This window comes from Pelobates fuscus, chromosome 2, assembly GCF_036172605.1.
Source record: "Pelobates fuscus isolate aPelFus1 chromosome 2, aPelFus1.pri, whole genome shotgun sequence".
Classification (NCBI taxonomy): Eukaryota; Metazoa; Chordata; class Amphibia; order Anura; family Pelobatidae; genus Pelobates; species Pelobates fuscus.
In genome coordinates, this window is record NC_086318.1 from 206,637,234 (window position 1) to 206,660,917 (window position 23,684).

Consider the following 23,684-nt stretch of genomic DNA (forward strand, 5'->3'; position numbering starts at 1 on the left):
TTGATGCTCTCTTAAAATATTTACAAGAACAAAAATACAAAATTAACCATTATTTCATTAATTTAACATGGTCTTTAATCCCAGAACACAATAACTCCATAACACATCCATCATGTCTATTTTTACACAGACAATTCATGTCAGCAAAATCATATGTTCTATCCAATTACTTGTCATTTTAATTTAATTCAATTTTTCTCAACTGCATTTCAAGGAACCATGTAAAAAGCCTGTTGGCAATACTGCCTGGTTTATGTCTCTGTTGAATATCATATTTGATTTATTTTTTTTCCTGATGGAACATTTAAATATATTGGAACAGATGGTTATTGAACTAATTAAATAGAAGTACAACAATGAAATATGTACATCTTTCAACTTATAATTATAACTAAAATATATTTAGTAAAAAAAAAAAAGGTGCAGTCCCTTAGTACAGTACATTTTAACAAAAATATTCTTCAATGTCTTTACAGAAATTATATTGAATTAAATTTTCAACACCTTCTCGAAGGTCAGGGATGGAATTTCTATCTACTGTCAGAATATATGGAAGATAGTCTGCACGAAAATTCAATGTAACTGTTAATGTAGACATTAAACAAAATGATTTTAACGAATTTTTTATATTTTCATCCTTGGCTACCACGCTGACAGAAATTAAGAAGTCTGAAACATTAAGCCGTGTAATTACATCCTATACTACTTTTCTGAGAGGGTAGTGGATGCATGGAAAAGCCTTCCAGCTGAAGTGGTACAGGTTAACACGGTAAAGGAGTTTAAGCATGCGTGGGATAGGCATAAGGCTATCCTAACTATAAGATAAGGCCAGGGACCAATGAAAGTATTAAAAAAATTGGGCAGACTAGATGTGCCGAATGATTCTTTTCTGCCGTCACATTCTATGTTCCTATGTTCCTATAACCCTGCAGGAGTCTTTGCAACTATGCCACTGCCACTGCTGATTTTCATTAGTGCATGGGATTATTGTGGCTCACATTTTTATATTGCAGAACAACCTTCAGCACTCCAGATGTTGTGGACTACATATCCCAGAATGTTCTTACAGCCATAATGCTGAGAAAGTATCAGGCGAGATATAGTCCACAACATCTGGAGTACAGAAGGTTGCTCACCCTGTTTAGAAATATCTTTACAGTGTTTTCACACGGTGTTTTGTGCCTGTGTTTTCCACTCTAGTAATGATTTCTGGCCTACACTGTTAAAGGACCACTCTAGTGCCAGGAAAGCATACTCGTTTTCCTGGCACTAGAGTGTCCTGAGGGTGCCCCCACCCTCAGGGACCCCCTCCCGCCCGGCTCTGGAAAGGGGAAAGGGGTTAAATCTTACCTTTTTCCAGCGCTGGGCGGGGAGCTCTCCTCCTGCTCTCCTCCTCCGATCCGCCTCTTCTCCTCCCCGGCGGCTGAATGCGCACGCGCGGCAAGAGCTGCGCGCGCATTCAGCCGGTCACGTAGGAAAGCATTCATAATGCTTTCCTATGGACGCTGGCGTGCTCTCACTGTGAAAATCACAGTGAGAAGCACGCAAGCGCCTCTAGCGGCTGTCAGTGAGACAGCCACTAGAGGACATAGGGGGAAGGCTTAACCCATTCATAAACATAGCAGTTTCTCTGAAACTGCTATGTTTATAAAAAAATGGGTTAACCCTAGAAGGACCTGGCACCCAGACCACCTCATTAAGCTGAAGTGGTCTGGGTGCCTAGAGTGGTCCTTTAATCCCTTATTCTGCAACCATTGAAAATTACTAGCTTGTGCAATAATTTCTCTGTTGTTTCAAAATTTCATTGCCTGAAACCAAGCTCCTTTCAGTATCTTTCTTATTTTGGCATTATTGCTGCTCTCTGTTCTTGACTATCACTTCTGTGCTGAATTCCTTGGCCACTTGAACCACTTGATATTCCTTTCAGATATTTTCTGAAATGTCTTCTGGTCAACATCTGTGATACACATCATATACACATCAATAACTATCTTCACCTTCAGCTTCAGTATATAGTGTCTCCTTGCTCATTGGCTGAAAACAGATATCCTCTGAAATCCTGGTCATCCATGTTAAAGTAAACTAACACATGGCCAGATTAATCAGGGTCTAAACTACTAAAAGGAAATGGTTACAATTCCACAGACCCTACCAATATGTGTCTGAATACTGGAATATTGTGATCTAACAATTTTGAGCAAACATAATTGAAACAGAAAATGCTTACTAAGCTTAATGTGCCATTCATAAGTGTAAACTATATAGTAAACTATAGAATGGTATTCAATCATCATATAAATTGATTGGTTTTGTCTAATTAACCCCTTAAGGACCAAACGTCTGGAATAAAAGAGAACCATGACATGTCACACGTCATGTGTCCTTAAGGGGTTAAACAGTCTTTTGATAATGATTAATGATTTGATGTATTTCTAGTGTCAATATTTATTTGGATATGAGCTCTCTCCAGTATCTATATTATTGTTACACTTTATTTTAAAGTAAGCTACTAGCTAATGAAAAAGCATGACTTGTTTTAGCAATAACCATCCTACTGGTGATGTGATTAAACTTGCACTTAATCAATTACCTTAATTAATGATGTCTTGTTTATAGGATCATGGACCACTTTGCTCAAAATAATTTATCTAATTACAAGAATCACACCAGGTGTTTGCCCTAATTTATTTACAAAACTAACACAAATTATACATTTAATTACCCACCTTGAGAATGTCTGACTAATTGTTTATAATACACAATTATTTTTTTTTGGTATAGCAAATTGCACTCAATTGAAAACCAAATTGAAAATGTAAGGCCAAAATGGCTGATTTGTAAAGATAACCACATTTCGCAGTTCGGTTTTCAATTTACTACAATTGACTATTTAGTAAATGAGCTTCATAATATTCTGAGGATCATGATTAATTGATGAAAATGATTTTTTATTATGCATACATTAACTTAGAAAAAATCCCTGTTAGTTTTTAAAAAAATAATTACAAATGACATAATTAGTATGGTCAAAATGCGATAATTGTAGAGCCTATGTTCTTTCACTACAGACTATCCTAGGACATTTGGTTATAGCTTATAATAATATGAGCTATTTTGATCAGGTAATAGTTCAGTCATCCTAGAGAACTGATATAAACAGATTATATCAGGACATACTTGAAAATTAGAAAAATCTCAATTTAACCTTCCTGGTAAAATATTTTCTAAATAAATAATCTGTACATTAACAGTTTGTTTTATTAGTGCACATAAAGACTAGCTAAGCAAGAAAAATATTTGTGTATGTTTTTCTTGAAAAAGTTTTGTGAAATTTACTAGACTGGCTCACGTTATTGGAAAGAAGTGCAAATACACAGCTCCTGTGTAAGGCTTTTCCTCACGTAAAATATTCAATGTATTGACAGTATTAGACATGTCAGACCAATCCTATGTTCATCAGAGGTATTCCAACACTCTGTCAATGCTCTTTTATGAACAGTGAGATTGCACACACACATTACAGTTACTCAGTTTGGCAACAGTGGCATCTGGTAAAAGTAGTGTTAGGTTAGAACCAGTTGCTTAATGCTTCCCTCAAAGCATAATGGGAGTTGTTAATGACTGAACTCCAGAAAAAAAAAATATATATATATATTTCAGGTACAGACACTCTAAACTATAGAGGTGGCCACATCTTTAATATCACATGCAGACAAAATAGATTAATTCCATGCAGTCAAGAGTCTATACCTGTAGCAGTGGTGGCCATTTGCATACTGAGACAAATAGGATCTACAATGATTATTTTAATTTATTGCAATAATGGTATTCACTTTTTTTTTGTGAAATTTAATTTTATTTAACATTTTCAAAATTACATAATAATACATATGCACACCACAATAATTAGATAATAATATCACAGCATACCAATATATTTGCTATGCAATATCTTTCAAAAATGTAAAACAAAAGAAACACCAAAACAGCAATATAAGAAGACCCATGTATCTCAATCATGATCATTACATACTATAATGAAATTACACTAAAAATTAAAGAAGAACTACATCATGTGGAAAGAAATTTCTTTAACCTTAGCAAATTGATCTTACTACTAACCCATTTTATTCATTTATTAACTCATTTTCCATCATGCTTGTCCTACCGTTAAGGACGGATGACGCAAAATTTCCATAATTTACTAAAGTTAACCTCAGTTCGCCGCAATCGCGGCGATTGACAGGTTAACGCTCCTCCTCAGTATTCGAGGCAGACCGGGAGCACCCAATAGTTCTGTCCCTGCAGCTGTGATCGCTCGGACAGGCTGTCAGAGCAAGCACATGTGCTGCAGGGACTCCTGGTCCGCTTCCCTGTGCTTCATGTGAAGTGCAGGGAGACGGATCAGTGCGGATCTGCATCACCCTGTGAAAAAATAAAGTTAGTTTGAAATCTCATCCCCCCTTTACCCATTTAACATAAATATTAACCCCTTCCCTGCCAATTGATCACTGACGACAGTGATCAATAGGCAGGGGCTACATTACACTGTTATCTGATTTTTCTTTTTTAACCCTTGAGGATTAACTTTTATTTTTTAAACCTCAGGGTTTTAATTTATGTAATTAATTTCTTTCAATATTTTAAAATTATATATTTTGCTAGCTGGGATAGGTGGGGATTATGTAAAATTGAGGAATTTACAGTTAGTGCTGCTTACTGCTAGTTAGGGGTTAACAGTAAAAAAAAAGTTAATTTACATTTTTAAAGTGTAAAAACATTTTATGAAAGTTTAAAAAGTAATTAAAAAAATAAAAAAAAAAGTTCAAAGAGAAGTTTTAAAAAGTAAAAAATGTTTAAAAGAGTAAAAAAATACATTAAGAAATGCTCATTACCACTACACCTGGAACAAACTTGCGAAAAAATGTCCCCATGCTAAGGTTCAAAATATGGCTTTTTGGAAATACCCCAGGGTGTATTCTTTAAAAAATGGTATGCGTTTGTGGAGTAGTTCGAATAACAAACCAGCTAAATTACTCCAAAATGGAACATTGACACAGCATAAAACTTCAAAGTTAGAAAAAAACTAAATGGCTGCATCTCCAATGTGCCCTTCAACATCCACATATACCTGGCAAAGATACATACGGGGGTATTCCTATACTCCGACCGCATAGCTGAGCAACCTATAAAGTGTTATACTGCCATTGCACACATAGGTTTGCAAAATGTGCAGTAGTAGCTCACTGTGTGGGTCAAAAATGTAGAAACAATACTTATTACCACTACACGTGGTACAAAATAGTGAAAAAATTGTCCCACGCTCAATATATGCCTTTGGAATCACCCCGAGGTGTATTCTTTAATAAATAGTATGTGTTTGTAGGGTAGTTTGAACAACCAACCTGCAAAATGGAATATGGACACAGTGTAAAACTTCATAGTTGGGGTGGGGCCTAACCGCGGAGCCGCTTGGCTGCATGTAACGAGCGATCCATGCGAGAGACCCCTAAAAAGCAGATACATTTATAATTTTCTCTGGCAAATCCGCCGATTTAGTAAGGACGAGAACTGGTGTCACCCTGGTATTCACTTAGGGAGGTTTCTGAGCCCGGATGGACAAGCTAAACCCGAAGACGGACTTGCGGCCTACAGTTGGAGATGAGCACGGGAGAAATGGCCGATCTCCCTGCTACCTGACCTGCTGGCAAACACTGGCGCAGTCGGACACCCAGTCCCCCCCCCACAGCCGGTGGGGGTCATCCCGGCAAGTAGTGTGGAATCATACAACCTGTCAGCCCCTGATGCAGCTACGGCTGTGCCAACTGGATCAAGATGGTGGCTGCTGACTCTGCTACAGCTACAAGCAGTCTGCACAAGACACTCGAACAGCGACTAGATGACATATTCCACAGATTCTGGCATAAACTGCAGTGCAGAGCAGACAGAACCCAGAAGGAGAAACAGGGACCGACAGAGCAGAGATACTCACCTCCCGACCATCAGCTCCAGATGGCTGGCAAAAAACAGAGACTACCAACAACGCCCGAGGGTGAGAGACCAGTGAAGAAGTCACGTCGTGTACAGCCCAAAGCCCGCAGCTGCCTTCCTGGGTTGAGGGCCCGCAGGGGAAAGATCCGGATGCCTACCCCACTTGCTCGGAGGGTACAACTTTACACCACAACCTCCTGAAATCTAACTCAAGGCGTGGAGAGCGTCTGGAGCGGTGGGACTGCACGTGGGCTCTTGCGAAGGCCTGGGACCGGCAGAGCAACCAAAAATGGACTACCGGGACAATGTCTCAATACCTCTCTACTCTAGCCCGCACCAGGGTGGGAGGGACATACGCGCATCATTGCCAGATAACACTGCTGCCCTCTAAGATAATATTACCACAGGAAAACAGTTGTCATGGTCCCTACCTCTTAAGGGGTATAACCCTTGTGTACCAGCCTGATTTCACTAGATTTGAACCCACTTCTCATGTCAATGCACTAGCGGTCAGTGGTAGTCCTCTGACTATGTAGTACTGCCATTAAGCAGACAGATCACTCTGCTGATAATCATCCACCGTAGCTAGAGCATTGCTTGAGTGTCAGGCTGTAAAGCTGAATCTCTTACCTAGCATCCAGAGCTGACAGTAATTTAAACTGTTTAAAGGTTAAAGCGTGTATCACTAAATGGAGCTCTCTATAATATGTGTTGGTGCAATAAATGACAGAGATGCAAATTGCGTTTTAACACAAGCAGCAAAAAATGCAAAAATGTCTTGTGTCCTTAAGGGTAAGACAAGCTTTTGAGGCTGTGTCTTTAATGGGTTAAAGGGGATTCTACTACCCTATGAAATCTATGTATCTAAACCACTGAATATTATTATTTCAATTAATCGGATAATGAAGGGAACACAGATGAAAACTAGAAGATATCAGTGCCTGTAGAAAACCATATATTAAAAAAAAATATATAGTATTTTGTTCACCACCTATTGTCTGCTTGTCTGTTATTGGCTACTTGTGAAACAGGCAGACATTAAAAGCAACTACTTGATAAATTTAGCACCAGGCTTTTGTTTTGCTTAGTGTCCTGAGAAAGGAAGAAATAACTGAAGCAAATTGTAGATTATGCCAACTTTAGTGTACCTATAATCTTAATTTTATTAATGACAGGAGGCAAATATTTGCTTAAGTCTCTCTTTACTACAACTCACAGCAGCACCTTTTCACCAGTGGCGTCTCTAGGATTCATTTTTAGGGGGGGCATATGGTGGGCCAGGGACAAAAGTAGGGGGGCACATTTAACCCTGCCCTCGCCGCAGTGTAACCCCGCCCCTGTCGCATGTTAGGCCCCACCCCCGACACAATGTGTGTGTTTTTTTTTTAATAATCATCCCTGGTGGAGGATTCATTATTTTCCACCAGGGATTATTAAAAAACAAACACATTTCCCTTAATACAGTGCCATAGTTGGCACTGCATCCAAATACACAGTCCATATACACACACAGACTGCTGAGTCCATACACACACACACACACACACACACACACAAACACGGACACACACACACAGACTGCTGAGTCCATCCACACACAAAAGACTCCTCACTAGCAGACACACACACACACACAGACTGCTGAGTCCATACACACACATACTGCTGAATCCACACACACACACACACACACACACAGACTGCTGAACCCACAAACACACACACACAAACTGCTGAATCCACAAACACACATACACAGACTGCTGAATCCACAAACACACACACACACACAGACTGCTGAATCCACACACACACACACACACACACACACACACACACACACACACACACACACACACACAGACTGCTGAATCCACACACACACACACACACATACAGACTGCTGAATCCACACATACACACATACAGACTGCTGAATCCACACACACACACACAGACTGCTGAATCCACACACACATACAGACTGCTGAGTCCACACACACATACAGACTGCTGAGTCCATACACACATACAGACTGTTGAGTCCATACACACATACAGACTGCTGAGTCCATACACACATACAGACTGCTGAGTCCATACACACACACACAGACTGCTGAGTCCATACACACATACAGGCTGCTGAGTCCACACACACACACACACACACACACACAGACTGCTGAGTCCACACACACACACATACACAGACTGCTGAGTCCATACACACACACACACACACACACTGCTGAGTCCATACACACACACACACACACACACACAGACTGCTGAGTCCATACACACACACACACACACACACACAGACTGCTGAGTCCATACACACACACACACAGACTGCTGAGTCCATACACACAGACTGCTGAATCCATACACACACACACAGACTGCTGAATCCATACACACACACACAGACTGCTGAATCCATACACACACACAGACTGCTGAATCCATACACACACAGACTGCTGAATCCATACACACACACACTGCTGAATCCACACACACACACACACACACACACACACACACACACACACACACACACACACACACACAGACTGCTGAATCCATACACACACACACAGACTGCTGAATCCATACACACACAGACTGCTGAATCCACACACACACACACAGACTGCTGAGTCCATACACACACACAGACTGCTGAGTCCATACACACACACAGACTGCTGAATCCATACACACACACAGACTGCTGAATCCACACACACAGACTGCTGAATCCACACACACAGAGACTGCTGAATCCACACACACACACACACACAGACTGCTGAATCCACACACACACAGACTGCTGAATCCACACACACACAGACTGCTGAATCCACACACACACACAGACTGCTGAATCCACACACAAACACAGACTGCTGAATCCACACACACACACAGACTGCTGAATCACACACACACACAGACTGCTGAATCCACACACACACAGACTGCTGAATCCACACACACACAGACTGCTGAATCCATACACACACACAGACTGCTGAATCCATACACACACAGACTGCTGAATCCATACACACACACACACTGCTGAATCCATACACACACACAGACTGCTGAATCCATACACACACACACACACACACACACAGACTGCTGAATCCATACACACACACACAGACTGCTGAATCCATACACACACAGACTGCTGAATCCACACACACACACACAGACTGCTGAGTCCATACACACACACAGACTGCTGAATCCATACACACACACACAGACTGCTGAATCCACACACACAGACTGCTGAATCCAATCACACAGAGACTGCTGAATCCACACACACACACACACACACACACAGACTGCTGAATCCACACACACACACAGACTGCTGAATCCACACACACACAGACTGCTGAATCCACACACACACATACTGCTGAATCCACACACACACACACACAGACTGCTGAATCCACACACAAACACAGACTGCTGAATCCACACACACAGAGACTGCTGAATCCACACACACACACAGACTGCTGAATCCACACACACAGAGACTGCTGAATCCACACACACACAGACTGCTGAATCCACACACACACAGACTGCTGAATCCACACACACACAGACTGCTGAGTCCATACACACACACACACACACACACACACAGACTGCTGAGTCCATACACACACACACACACACACACAGACTGCTGAGTCCACACACACACACACACACACACACACACACAGACTGCTGAGTCCATACACACACACACACACACACACACACAGACTGCTGAGTCCATACACACACACACAGACTGCTGAATCCATACACACACACACACACACAGACTGCTGAATCCATACACACATACAGACTGCTGAATCCATACACACACACACAGACTGCTGAATCCATACACACACACAGACTGCTGAATCCATACACACACACACACACACACACACAGACTGCTGAATCCATACACACACAAACTGCTGAATCCATACACACACACAGACTGCTGAATCCATACACACACACACACAGACTGCTGAATCCATACACACACACAGACTGCTGAATCCACACACACACAGACTGCTGAATCCACACACACACACACAGACTGCTGAATCCACCCACAAACACAGACTGCTGAATCCACACACACACACACACAGACTGCTGAATCCACACACACAGAGACTGCTGAATCCACACACACACAGACTGATGAATCCACACACACACACAGACTGCTGAATCCACACACACACACAGACTGCTGAATCCACACACACACACAGACTGCTGAATCCACACACACACACAGACTGCTGAATCACACACACACACACACACAGACTGCTGAATCCACACACACACAGACTGCTGAATCCACACACACACAGACTGCTGAATCCACACACACACACAGACTGCTGAATCCACACACAGACACAGACTGCTGAATCCACACACACACACAGACTGATGAATCCATACACACACACACACACACACACAGACTGCTGAGTCCATACACACACACACACACACACACACAGACTGCTGAGTCCATACACACACACACACACACACACACACTCACAGACTGCTGAGTCCATACACACACACACACACACACAGACTGCTGAATCCATACACACACACACACACACACACACACACAGACTGCTGAATCCATACACACATACAGACTGCTGAATCCATACACACACACAGACTGCTGAATCCACACACAAAGACTGCTGAATCCACACACACAGAGACTGCTGAATCCACACACACACAGACTGATGAATCCACACACACACAGACTGCTGAATCCATACACACACACACAGACTGCTGAATCCATACACACACAGACTGCTGAATCCACACACACACAGACTGCTGAATCCACACACACACAGACTGATGAATCCACACACACACAGACTGCTGAATCCATACACACACACACAGACTGCTGAATCCATACACACACAGACTGCTGAATCCACACACACACACAGACTGCTGAGTCCATACACACACACAGACTGCTGAATCCATACACACACACAGACTGCTGAATCCACACACACAGACTGCTGAATCCACACACACAGAGACTGCTGAATCCACACACACACACACACACACAGACTGCTGAATCCACACACACACAGACTGCTGAATCCACACACACACAGACTGCTGAATCCACACACACACACAGACTGCTGAATCCACACACAAACACAGACTGCTGAATCCACACACACACAGACTGCTGAATCACACACACACACACAGACTGCTGAATCCACACACACACAGACTGCTGAATCCACACACACACAGACTGCTGAATCCATACACACACACAGACTGCTGAATCCATACACACACAGACTGCTGAATCCATACACACACACACACTGCTGAATCCATACACACACACAGACTGCTGAATCCATACACACACACACACACACACACAGACTGCTGAATCCATACACACACACACAGACTGCTGAATCCATACACACACAGACTGCTGAATCCACACACACACACAGACTGCTGAGTCCATACACACACACAGACTGCTGAATCCATACACACACACAGACTGCTGAATCCACACACACAGACTGCTGAATCCACACACACAGAGACTGCTGAATCCACACACACACACACACACACACACACAGACTGCTGAATCCACACACACACAGACTGCTGAATCCACACACACACAGACTGCTGAATCCACACACACACACAGACTGCTGAATCCACACACACACAGACTGCTGAATCCACACACACACAGACTGCTGAATCCACACACACACACAGACTGCTGAATCCACACACAAACACAGACTGCTGAATCCACACACACACACAGACTGCTGAATCCACACACACAGAGACTGCTGAATCCACACACACACAGACTGCTGAATCCACACACACACACAGACTGCTGAATCCACACACACACACAGACTGCTGAGTCCATACTCACACACACACACACACACAGACTGCTGAGTCCATACACACACACACACACACAGACTGCTGAGTCCACACACACACACACACACACACACACACAGACTGCTGAGTCCATACACACACACACACACACACAGACTGCTGAGTCCATACACACACAGACTGCTGAATCCATACACACACACACACTGCTGAATCCATACACACACACAGACTGCTGAATCCATACACACACACACACACACACACAGACTGCTGAATCCATACACACACACACAGACTGCTGAATCCATACACACACAGACTGCTGAATCCACACACACACACAGACTGCTGAGTCCATACACACACACAGACTGCTGAATCCATACACACACACAGACTGCTGAATCCACACACACAGACTGCTGAATCCACACACACAGAGACTGCTGAATCCACACACACACACACACACACACACACACACAGACTGCTGAATCCACACACACACAGACTGCTGAATCCACACACACACAGACTGCTGAATCCACACACACACACAGACTGCTGAATCCACACACACACAGACTGCTGAATCCACACACACACAGACTGCTGAATCCACACACACACACAGACTGCTGAATCCACACACAAACACAGACTGCTGAATCCACACACACACACAGACTGCTGAATCCACACACACAGAGACTGCTGAATCCACACACACACAGACTGCTGAATCCACACACACACACAGACTGCTGAATCCACACACACACACAGACTGCTGAGTCCATACACACACACACACACACACACAGACTGCTGAGTCCATACACACACACACACACACAGACTGCTGAGTCCACACACACACACACACACACACACACAGACTGCTGAGTCCATACACACACACACACACACACAGACTGCTGAGTCCATACACACACACACAGACTGCTGAATCCATACACACACACACACACACACAGACTGCTGAATCCATACACACATACAGACTGCTGAATCCATACACACACACACAGACTGCTGAATCCATACACACACACAGACTGCTGAATCCATACACACACACACACACACACACACAGACTGCTGAATCCATACACACACAAACTGCTGAATCCATACACACACACAGACTGCTGAATCCATACACACACACACACAGACTGCTGAATCCATACACACACACAGACTGCTGAATCCCCACACACACAGACTGCTGAATCCACACACACACACAGACTGCTGAATCCACACACAAACACAGACTGCTGAATCCACACACACACACACACAGACTGCTGAATCCACACACACAGAGACTGCTGAATCCACACACACACAGACTGATGAATCCACACACACACACACAGACTGCTGAATCCACACACACACACAGACTGCTGAATCCACACACAAACACAGACTGCTGAATCCACACACACACACACAGACTGCTGAATCACACACACACACAGACTGCTGAATCCACACACACACAGACTGCTGAATCCACACACACACAGACTGCTGAATCCACACACACACACAGACTGCTGAATCCACACACAAACACAGACTGCTGAATCCACACACACACACAGACTGATGAATCCATACACACACACACACACACACAGACTGCTGAGTCCATACACACACACACACACAGACTGCTGAGTCCATACACACACACACACACAGACTGCTGAATCCATACACACACACACACAGACTGCTGAATCCATACACACATACAGACTGCTGAATCCATACACACACACAGACTGCTGAATCCACACACACAGACTGCTGAATCCACACACACAGAGACTGCTGAATCCACACACACACACACACACACACACACACAGACTGCTGAATCCACACACACACAGACTGATGAATCCACACACACACAGACTGCTGAATCCACACACACACACAGACTGCTGAATCCACACACACACAGACTGCTGAATCCACACACACACAGACTGCTGAATCCACACACACACACACACACACAGACTGCTGAATCCACACACAAACACAGACTGCTGAATCCACACACACACACAGACTGCTGAATCCACACACACAGAGACTGCTGAATCCACACACACACAGACTGCTGAATCCACACACACACACAGACTGCTGAATCCACACACACACACAGACTGCTGAGTCCATACACACACACACACACAGACTGCTGAGTCCATACACACACACACACACACACACAGACTGCTGAGTCCATACACACACACACACACAGACTGCTGAGTCCATACACACACACACACAGACTGCTGAGTCCATACACACACACACAGACTGCTGAATCCATACACACACACACACACACACAGACTGCTGAATCCATACACACATACAGACTGCTGAATCCATACACACACACACAGACTGCTGAATCCATACACACACACAGACTGCTGAATCCATACACACACACACACACACACACACAGACTGCTGAATCCATACACACACAAACTGCTGAATCCATACACACACACAGACTGCTGAATCCATACACACACACAGACTGCTGAATCCATACACACACACAGACTGCTGAATCCACACACACACATACTGCTGAATCCATACACACACACACACAGACTGCTGAATCCACACACAAACACAGACTGCTGAATCCACACACACACACACACAGACTGCTGAATCCACACACACAGAGACTGCTGAATCCACACACACACAGACTGATGAATCCACACACACACACAGACTGCTGAATCCACACACACACACACACACACAGACTGCTGAGTCCATACACAAACACTCATATACACAGACTGCTGAGTCCATACACACACATACACTGCTGAGTCCACACACACAGACTGCTAAGTCCATACACACTTAGAGACTGCTGAGTCCATACACACACACACACAAACACAGACTGCTAAGTCCATACACACACCAAGCCTACCTGTCACTGGAGGCTGTTGCTGGGCCGTCAGGCAGCCATCTTCTGGCCTTTCCTACAGCAGCAAGGTCTGCTGCTTAATGGCGGGGGCAGGGCTTATGTGCAGGAGGCTGTCAGTAAATTAAAGGACCACTATAGGCACCCAGACCACTTCAGCTCAGTGAAGTGGTTTGGGTGTCAGCCAGGTCCCTTAGTTTTAAACCTGCAGCTGAAAACATAGCAGTTTCAGAGAAACTGCTGTTTACACTGCTGGGTTAATCCAGCCTCTAGTGGCTGTCTCCCTGATAGCCACTAGAGGCGCTTCTGCGATGTACACTGAGTAAATCGTACTTATTCTGTGATTTACATGGAGTACTTTCCTATGCAGATCTTATTTTACACTTGACAACCTCACAGAGTCCAGTGTCAAATAAGATCCGCATAGGAAAGCATTCGGCTACACTGTGGATCTGACGTTGGCGGGGAAGGAGAGATCACCAGCACCGAGGGAGCCCGTTGCTGGATTAAGGTAAGTGGCTGAAGGGGTTCAGCCCTTCAGCGACGAGGGAAGGGGGCACTCCAAGAGCCTATAGTGCCAGGAAAACAGGTTGGTTTTCTTGGCACTATAGGATCCCTTTAAATGTGTGCCCTGACCTGCCAATTACCTGTATAAAAGTTGGTGAATCCATTACCAACAAAAACTAAAAACTAAAATGACTTGTTTTATTGTTATATGCACAATAGGTAATCCTGGGTACATACATATGAGTTACTCAAAATTTTAAATTAAAGTTCACGTTACTTACAGTGGTCGCTCACTCCCTCTGCAAACTGCAATCTCAGGTAGGTAAGAAGGTGTAGCCGCACTGTCCACAGTCCACTTCACTCGTTCCCTCTGCAAAATGAAATTTTAGGCAGGTAAGGTGTAGCCGCACTGTTTGCTCCACTCACTTCCTCTGCAAACTGCACTCTCAGGTAGGTAAGGATTCACACCTTACGTGTGGCTGCACTGTAAAATGTCTACAGTCTCCGGTAAGTAAGGCTCCTCTTTGCCTGCTTGCTCTGCTCCCCTCTACTTACTCTGCTCCCCCTTAATTTAAGTTACTTGCTTTGCTCCCCTCTTCTTGCTCTGCTCCTGATACCGGAGAAACTGACGGAAGCCAAGCACAGAGAGATGGACACAGGTTTCTTCAGGAAGGAAGAGATTCTTTATTGGATCACCGATCGGGACTCAGAGGGACTAGCGTCACCAAAATACAGCAAAGTCTGAGTCCTGAATACATAGAGTACATTCCTTATATAGCACTGTAGCTCCTCCCACAATTAACTACACCCACACATACCCTTAACCTATTTAATGAATAGAGTCTAAACTCATCCATCCGGTCTAACCACGTGGCTCATCTGATACAAAGGAGAGGGACGCGTAATTCCAGTTCTTACATTCCTGCACCTGGTCAGTACAGTGATGACAGTATCTTAGCTACGTGTTATTAACTAACTGATACTACAAACACATATACATACATATGCCTTGTGGCAATCTTAGCCTGCTAAACTTGTATTTTACTGGAATTACATCACATTCCCCCCTTTGATGCCTCTGATATTTCACAATTACTTGAGGCATCACTTAACCTTGGTTTGCATATACCTCAGGTTACCATGAACCAGACCAGACTTATCTTATGATGTGAATCTTCAACATTCATCTTCTTGCATTGGTTCTCCCTGATCTAGAGCCTTATACTTATATATCGCCATTATCTGTGCAGCAGCCTTCCTCTCTGCTATACTTCCTATCAGGCTTTGCACAGACCTAACTACTAAGGGTATAAGACACGGTAGGAGTAGACACAACAGTAAAATCAGTAGGACTCCACCTACCACTGCCTTAAGCCCTCCAAACCACTCATACCAGCTACCAAACCAACTACTTGGATTGTACCCTTTCCATACCTGAGTAGGCACATGCGCTAGTTTAACCATATGGCTAGTAAGCTCAGCTATTGCTTGCCCTTCGTCATCTATTTGAAGACAGCAATTACTTAGGTTAAACTTCCCACATACACCTCCCTCTACTGCCAAAAGGTAATCCAAGGCTAATCTATTTTGGTAGACTGCTGTCCTCATCCTGGTGTTATGCTTCGCTAGAAGATTGAGCGCTTGTGATGTCTCATTTGTGATAATCTCAACCACCGCCTGTAATCTTATAATACGGTTGAGCATATAAATAGGGGTTCTATAACCAAAGGTACCATCCTCAGCCCACGTGGCTGGCCCATAGTAATCTATAATACGCTGGGGAGGCCATTCATCATCTTCCCAGGCGCCTATCTCTATGGGTCCCCTTTTCTTCCTATGATTCACATCATACACTTTAACACCTAAAGTCTCACCTGTTTCAATCGGTAACAAGAAGAAGGATGGTTTGAGCATACCCAACACACATGCCCCTTCCCAGTCCTGTGGCAGCTCCGAATAGGCTTTCTTACCACAGATCCAGTACAAATTTGCTGGGGCTCTCCAAGTAGATGTGATGGATAGATCAAACCACACATCCTTTAAATTGGCATATCTAGCAAACGGGTTAGATGGTTCTGAGACATTTGAAGCCGACCACCAAGTTGTATTCTTTGTATCATCATCATAAGCTTTTTGCCCTAGACAAGTTAATTCTCCTACAGAAGTATTATACATTATTCCTTTCCTTGCTATGCAAACATAACCTATGATGGAGGTCTTTAATCTCCACTCAGATTTACCTCTAACACTCATATGATAATCGGCTTGTGTAGATATTAATTGGTCAACTGCCTCAGAACCGGACATTACCTCCTTTGCTTCCCAAGGCCATTGGTCTCCCATGTTAGTACCTCCACACACATAGCAGTTGGTAACATTAAGACTACCGGCAATACTTTCAGCTAAATCGATGAACAGGTTTTTAGCATTATGGGGGATCTTATTATCTATACTCATCTCTTCGTAAAAGGAATGGTATACTTGATGAGTCTGGGAGGATACCGTATCAGTCTCTATTCCTATAAACAATAATGTCCCAGGATCTAAACCCGTCCCGTATATTTGAAACCCAAATAAATTTCCATACTTATCTAAGAACTTGTCGGGGTTATTAATGAGTATATGGACTGGGTTGCATTCCATAGACTTACAATAAGGGCTAGTCGGCAACTTAGTCACTATCATGTCTTTGTCTACTGTCTGTCCCCAAGTTGCCCACTCCACACAAGACCAATATGGGCAAAAGTTATAATCTCTATTTGGGCATCTAGGACTTACATATTTATTTTTGCTACTGAGACAAATATATTTATCGTTAGACCCATACGTCCTCTCCCATCTAAGATCCCCACATACATTCCACGGCTTTCTACCACTCGATATCGCTTTACACGCATCAAATAGCAGAACACCCGAAGAATGTACGGATTCTAACACCGTTTTATTAATTAGGGTCCCCTGAGGATCTCCATTCCTGAGAGTCAACCAAATTGTACGAGGCTGATACTCCGGACTGAAGCACTTAGGTTCTCCTACTCCTAAATGGCACACACTATAATCTATATTTAAGTATCTACATCTCCTTTACATTCGTATTGTGAATGCCAAATTAGGGTTTGGGAAATATGGTTACCTGTTCTCGTAGTCTTAATGCATACCTCACAGCTAGGAGTGTCGGTACCTCTACCTTCCTGAATATAAAAACACATATAAATAAACACTATCAAAAGCACATCTTTCGCCGTCATCCTCAGTCTTCGTCCGTGCGATGGCGCCTCAGCTTCCAGGATGTGAGGGGCTGCAGGGAATGGAGTTCTGCTCATCTTCACAGGTGTCCCTTCGAGACTTTCCTGGCTTATACACTATGTGATGGTAAGCGGACAGGCTTTATTATGGCCTTCTCACTCACACCTGTAACAATAAAATTTGTAATCCACAATAATTCCTCGTTACTCCGACTGAGTAGTGCGTTTTAACCGGATCTTGCAGGGATTCTCTGGATCTGCTGTAACTTGCCAAGAATCGACTGCTGCTGGTTTAACCCTGGAGTGATGTATCCACGGAGTCACTTCTGCTACTTTTATCGCTGTAGGGGTAGACAAAAGAACAACATAAGGACCTCTCCACTTGGGCCCTAACGGTACATTATTCCACTCTTTAATCCACACTTGATCTCCTGGATGATAACTATGAACAGGGGGATAAATATTCACAGGTAATCTATCTTGTACCCATTTCTGTACCTCCTCCATAGTCTTACCCAACTCTACAACCTGCTGCCGAGTAATTCCTTCTCCCAACTGACTCAAGTCCCCCCTTAAGTTACCAAGTACGGGAGGTGGTCGCCCATACATGATTTCAAAAGGAGAGAGGCCCATCCTTCTGGTAGGGGTACTGCGGATTCGCAATAAGGCTATAGGTAAGAGAACGTTCCACTTAAGTTGGGTTTCCTGACACATTTTAGCCAACTGGTTCTTTATAGTTCTATTCATTCTCTCTACCTTACCAGAACTCTGGGGTCTATATGCAGTATGAAGCCTCCACTTTATACCAAGCATATGAGTCAGTTGTTGTAGGCACTGGTGAACAAAAGCTGGACCATTGTCCGATCCTATAGAACAGGGTAGTCCATATCGGGGTATTATTTCTCGTAGCAGGAATCTCACAACTTCTCCTGCTTTCTCTGTACGAGTAGGACATGCTTCTACCCAGCCTGAATAGGTGCACACAATTACCAGCAGGTAACGATGTCCACCCGACTTAGGCATCACTGTAAAGTCTATTTGTAGATCGGACATGGGGAGTCCCCCCATAAACTGAACTCCTGGTGGCTTTACTGGTCCTTGTCTTGCATTATTCTTAGCACACGTTACACATCTGCGTACATTGGCCTGAGTCAAGTTGGACAATCTTGGTATGTAGAAATGTTTTCTAAGAGATTCTTCAGTACTGTCTCTCCCAGAATGTGTCCCGTTGTGATAATTTTGGACAATTTCTACCGCTAGCGATGCTGGTATAACTATTCTTCCATCTTCTAGCTGATACCACTTGTTCTCCAGATACTTTCCCGGTTCAGTCTTTAACCACTCCTCTTCTTGAGCTGTATAAACTGGAGTCCATTGGGACAGTGGAGTTGGTATAAGAGCAGCTATATGCCCTACATACTCCTGTCTTCCTGATTCAGCAGCACGCTTAGCTGCACTATCTGCCATCCGATTTCCCTTGGTTACATCACCATCTCCTCTCAGATGCGCTCGACAATGTATGATACCGACTTCTTTCGGCTCCCACACTGCTTCCAATAGTTGTAGGATTTCGGCTGCGTACTTGATTTCTTTGCCTTCTGAATTCAGTAGTCCTCTTTCTTTATACAAAGCTCCGTGGGCATGAGTGGTTAAAAACGCATACTTAGAGTCCGTATAGATATTTACTCTTAAACCTTCAGCCAATTGTAACGCTCGTGTTAGTGCTATTAATTCTGCCTTTTGTGCTGATGTTCCTTTCGCCAGTGGCCGAGCTTCTATCACCTTGTCTATTGTTGTCACTGCATATCCTGCATAGCGGATCCCTTCTTTCACATAACTACTGCCGTCGGTGTAATATTGAACATCGGGGTTCTGGATGGGAAAATCACGAAGATCTGGTCTACTTGAGAATACTTCATCCATTACTTCCAAACAATCATGTTGACTTTCAGTAGGTTGTGGCAAAAGGGTAGCTGGATTTAAGGTGTTTACAGTCTCTAAATGCACTCTTGGGTTTTCACACAACATTGCTTGATACTTGGTCATACGGCTGTTACTAAACCAATGATTTCCTTTGTAATCCAACAACGTCTGTACTGCATGTGGGACTCGTACATAAAGTTCTTGACCCAGAGTGAGTTTATCGGCTTCAGCTACTAGCAGGGCGGCTGCAGCTACGGCTCTTAGACAAGGTGGAAGTCCGCTGGCCACTGCATCCAGTTGCTTAGACATGTAGGCAACAGGTCTTTGCCATGATCCCAAGTACTGTGTCAATACTCCCACAGCCATTCTTCTTTGCTCGTGTACATATAAGTAGAATGGTCGTGTGTGATCAGGTAGACCTAATGCTGGGGCACTCATCAAAGCCTTCTTCACATCTTCAAATGCCGTTTGCTGTTCTTGGGTCCATAAGAAGGGGTCGTGCTCTGTACCTTTGATAGCTGCGTACAGAGGTTTTGCTAGTATCGCATAACTGGGAATCCATATCCTACAGAAGCCTGCTGCCCCCAAGAATTCTCGCACTTGTCTTCTATTCTTGGGTATTGGTATTTGGCAGACAGCTTCTTTTCTCTCTGGCCCCATAATTCTTTGACCTTCAGAGATATGGAATCCTAGATACTTGACAGTTGGCAAACACAACTGAGCCTTCTTTCTAGACACCTTGTATCCTGCCTTCCAGAGAATGTGTAGTAGATCGTGCGTTGCTTGCTGACAGATTTCTTTTGTAACTGCTGCTATCAACAAGTCATCTACATATTGTAACAATACACACTCTCCTGGGATGGACTCGAAATCCAATAGATCTTGACTTAGGGCTGAACCAAATAGGGTAGGTGAATTTTTAAACCCTTGGGGCAGTCTTGTCCAAGTCATTTGGCGTTTTGAGCCCGTTACAGCGTTCTCCCATTGGAAAGCGAAAATACATTGACTTTCTGCGGCAATTCGGAGGCAAAAGAAGGCATCTTTGAGATCTAAGACTGTGAAGTAAGTAGCCCCGCCCGGAATTAAAGCAAGCAGGTTATATGGATTGGGTACAACTGGATGTATGCTAACAACCGCATCATTGACTGCTCTTAAGTCCTGCACAGGTCGATACTCATCTGTGCCGGGCTTTTGAACAGGCAGCAATGGGGTGTTCCAGGGGGAAGTACAGAATTTTAGGATACCATACCGTATGAACTTATCCAGATAGGATTGGATGTTCTTCTTAGCCTTCTGCGGAATGTGATATTGTCTTAGGCTCACTGGATAAACCCCATGTTTCAGTTCAATTTTTATTGGTGGAATATTGCGGGCCAGTCCTGGTGGGTTGTTCTCTGCCCAAACTCCTGGTATGTTAAACAATGTCTCATCACTCCTAGGGTTTTGGCTAGTCAACACTGTATAAAGTCGCCACTCTTCTTCCTTTGGTACGGATAAAGTCATAATACCTGAAGGTCCATTAAACTTTAAAGATGTTGTTCCATCTGGTAGGAACGTAATCTGCGCTTGTAATTTGGATAGCATATCACGTCCCAGCAATTGGACTGGACATTCAGGCATATAAAGGAATTGGTGTTTTACTACGTGGCCTCCCAATGTACAGAGTCGACTTTTAAGAACCGGTCTTTCAGCACTTCTTCCAGTTGCTCCTATCACAGTAATAGTCCTTCCAGATGGAGGAGCAACTAGATTAGTCACCACTGAATGTTCAGCACCAGTGTCGATCATGAACGCACTCCTTTTCCCCCCTATTGATACATCGACCATAGGCTCCGCTCGACCAAGGGGGATGGAGCCCGGTCGGTATCAATAGTCCTCCATGACCGTGTCAGCCAATCCTACGAAGTCCCTACCTTCTCTATCGCGGGACCTTTGCGCTGCTGGAATATACCTATCTTCCCTAACACTTCCTCTGTTCCCATTACTCCCTCTATACCCATTACTCCCTCCGGGGCCTCCTCTACCTCTCGCTCTGCCTCTAAAGTTTCCGTAGCCTGCCCTGGGTTGGTCTCTCTCGTACTGCTCTCTTTGCGGACATTCGTTCCTCCAATGCCCTTCTTCCTTGCAATACGCACACTGATCCCTACTCAAAGGCTCCCTACTCCATCTATTATTGCCTCTATCTGGGCCCCGTTTATCTACGCCTGCGATCGCTACCGCTAGCATATCAGCCTTTTTACGCATCTTGCGCTCCTCCTCTTTCTTGCTTTCTGTTTCCCTATTCATATAGACCTTATTAGCTACCTCCATTAGTTGGGAGATTGACATACCTGCAAACCCTTCTAACTTTTGTAGCTTGCGCTTAATATCTCCGTAAGCTTGGCTGACAAAGGCGGAGTTAACCATTCGGGAATTGTCTGCGTCTTCCGGATTAAAGGGGGTGTACAAGCGGTACGCCTCCAATAATCGGTCATAAAAGACACTGGGCGCTTCATCGCTTTTCTGGATCACCTCAACTGTCTTCGACATGTTAATGGCTTTCTTTCCTCCGGCTTTCATGCCAGCAATTATAGCGTCTCTATAGGCTCTGAGTTGAACCATATCAGCACCATTTACGTTCCAATCGGGATCAGTGTTGGGATAATGTGTTGCGGCCCATGCTGCTGGATTAGCTTGGTTCAAAGCACGGGCTCTATCCTCTAATGCTTTAATGGCTGCTTGATTTATTCTTGTCCTTTCCTCATTGTTAAATAAAGTCATTAATAACTGCTGGCAATCAGCCCATGTCGGATTATGTGTCTGTACTATTGAGGTGAACAGATCAGTCATGGCTTGTGGTTTCTCAGTATACGAGGAATTGTGGGTCTTCCAGTTTAAAAGATCGGTTGTAGTGAAGGGAACATATACGAAGACAGGGTCAGCTTGTGCCATTTGAC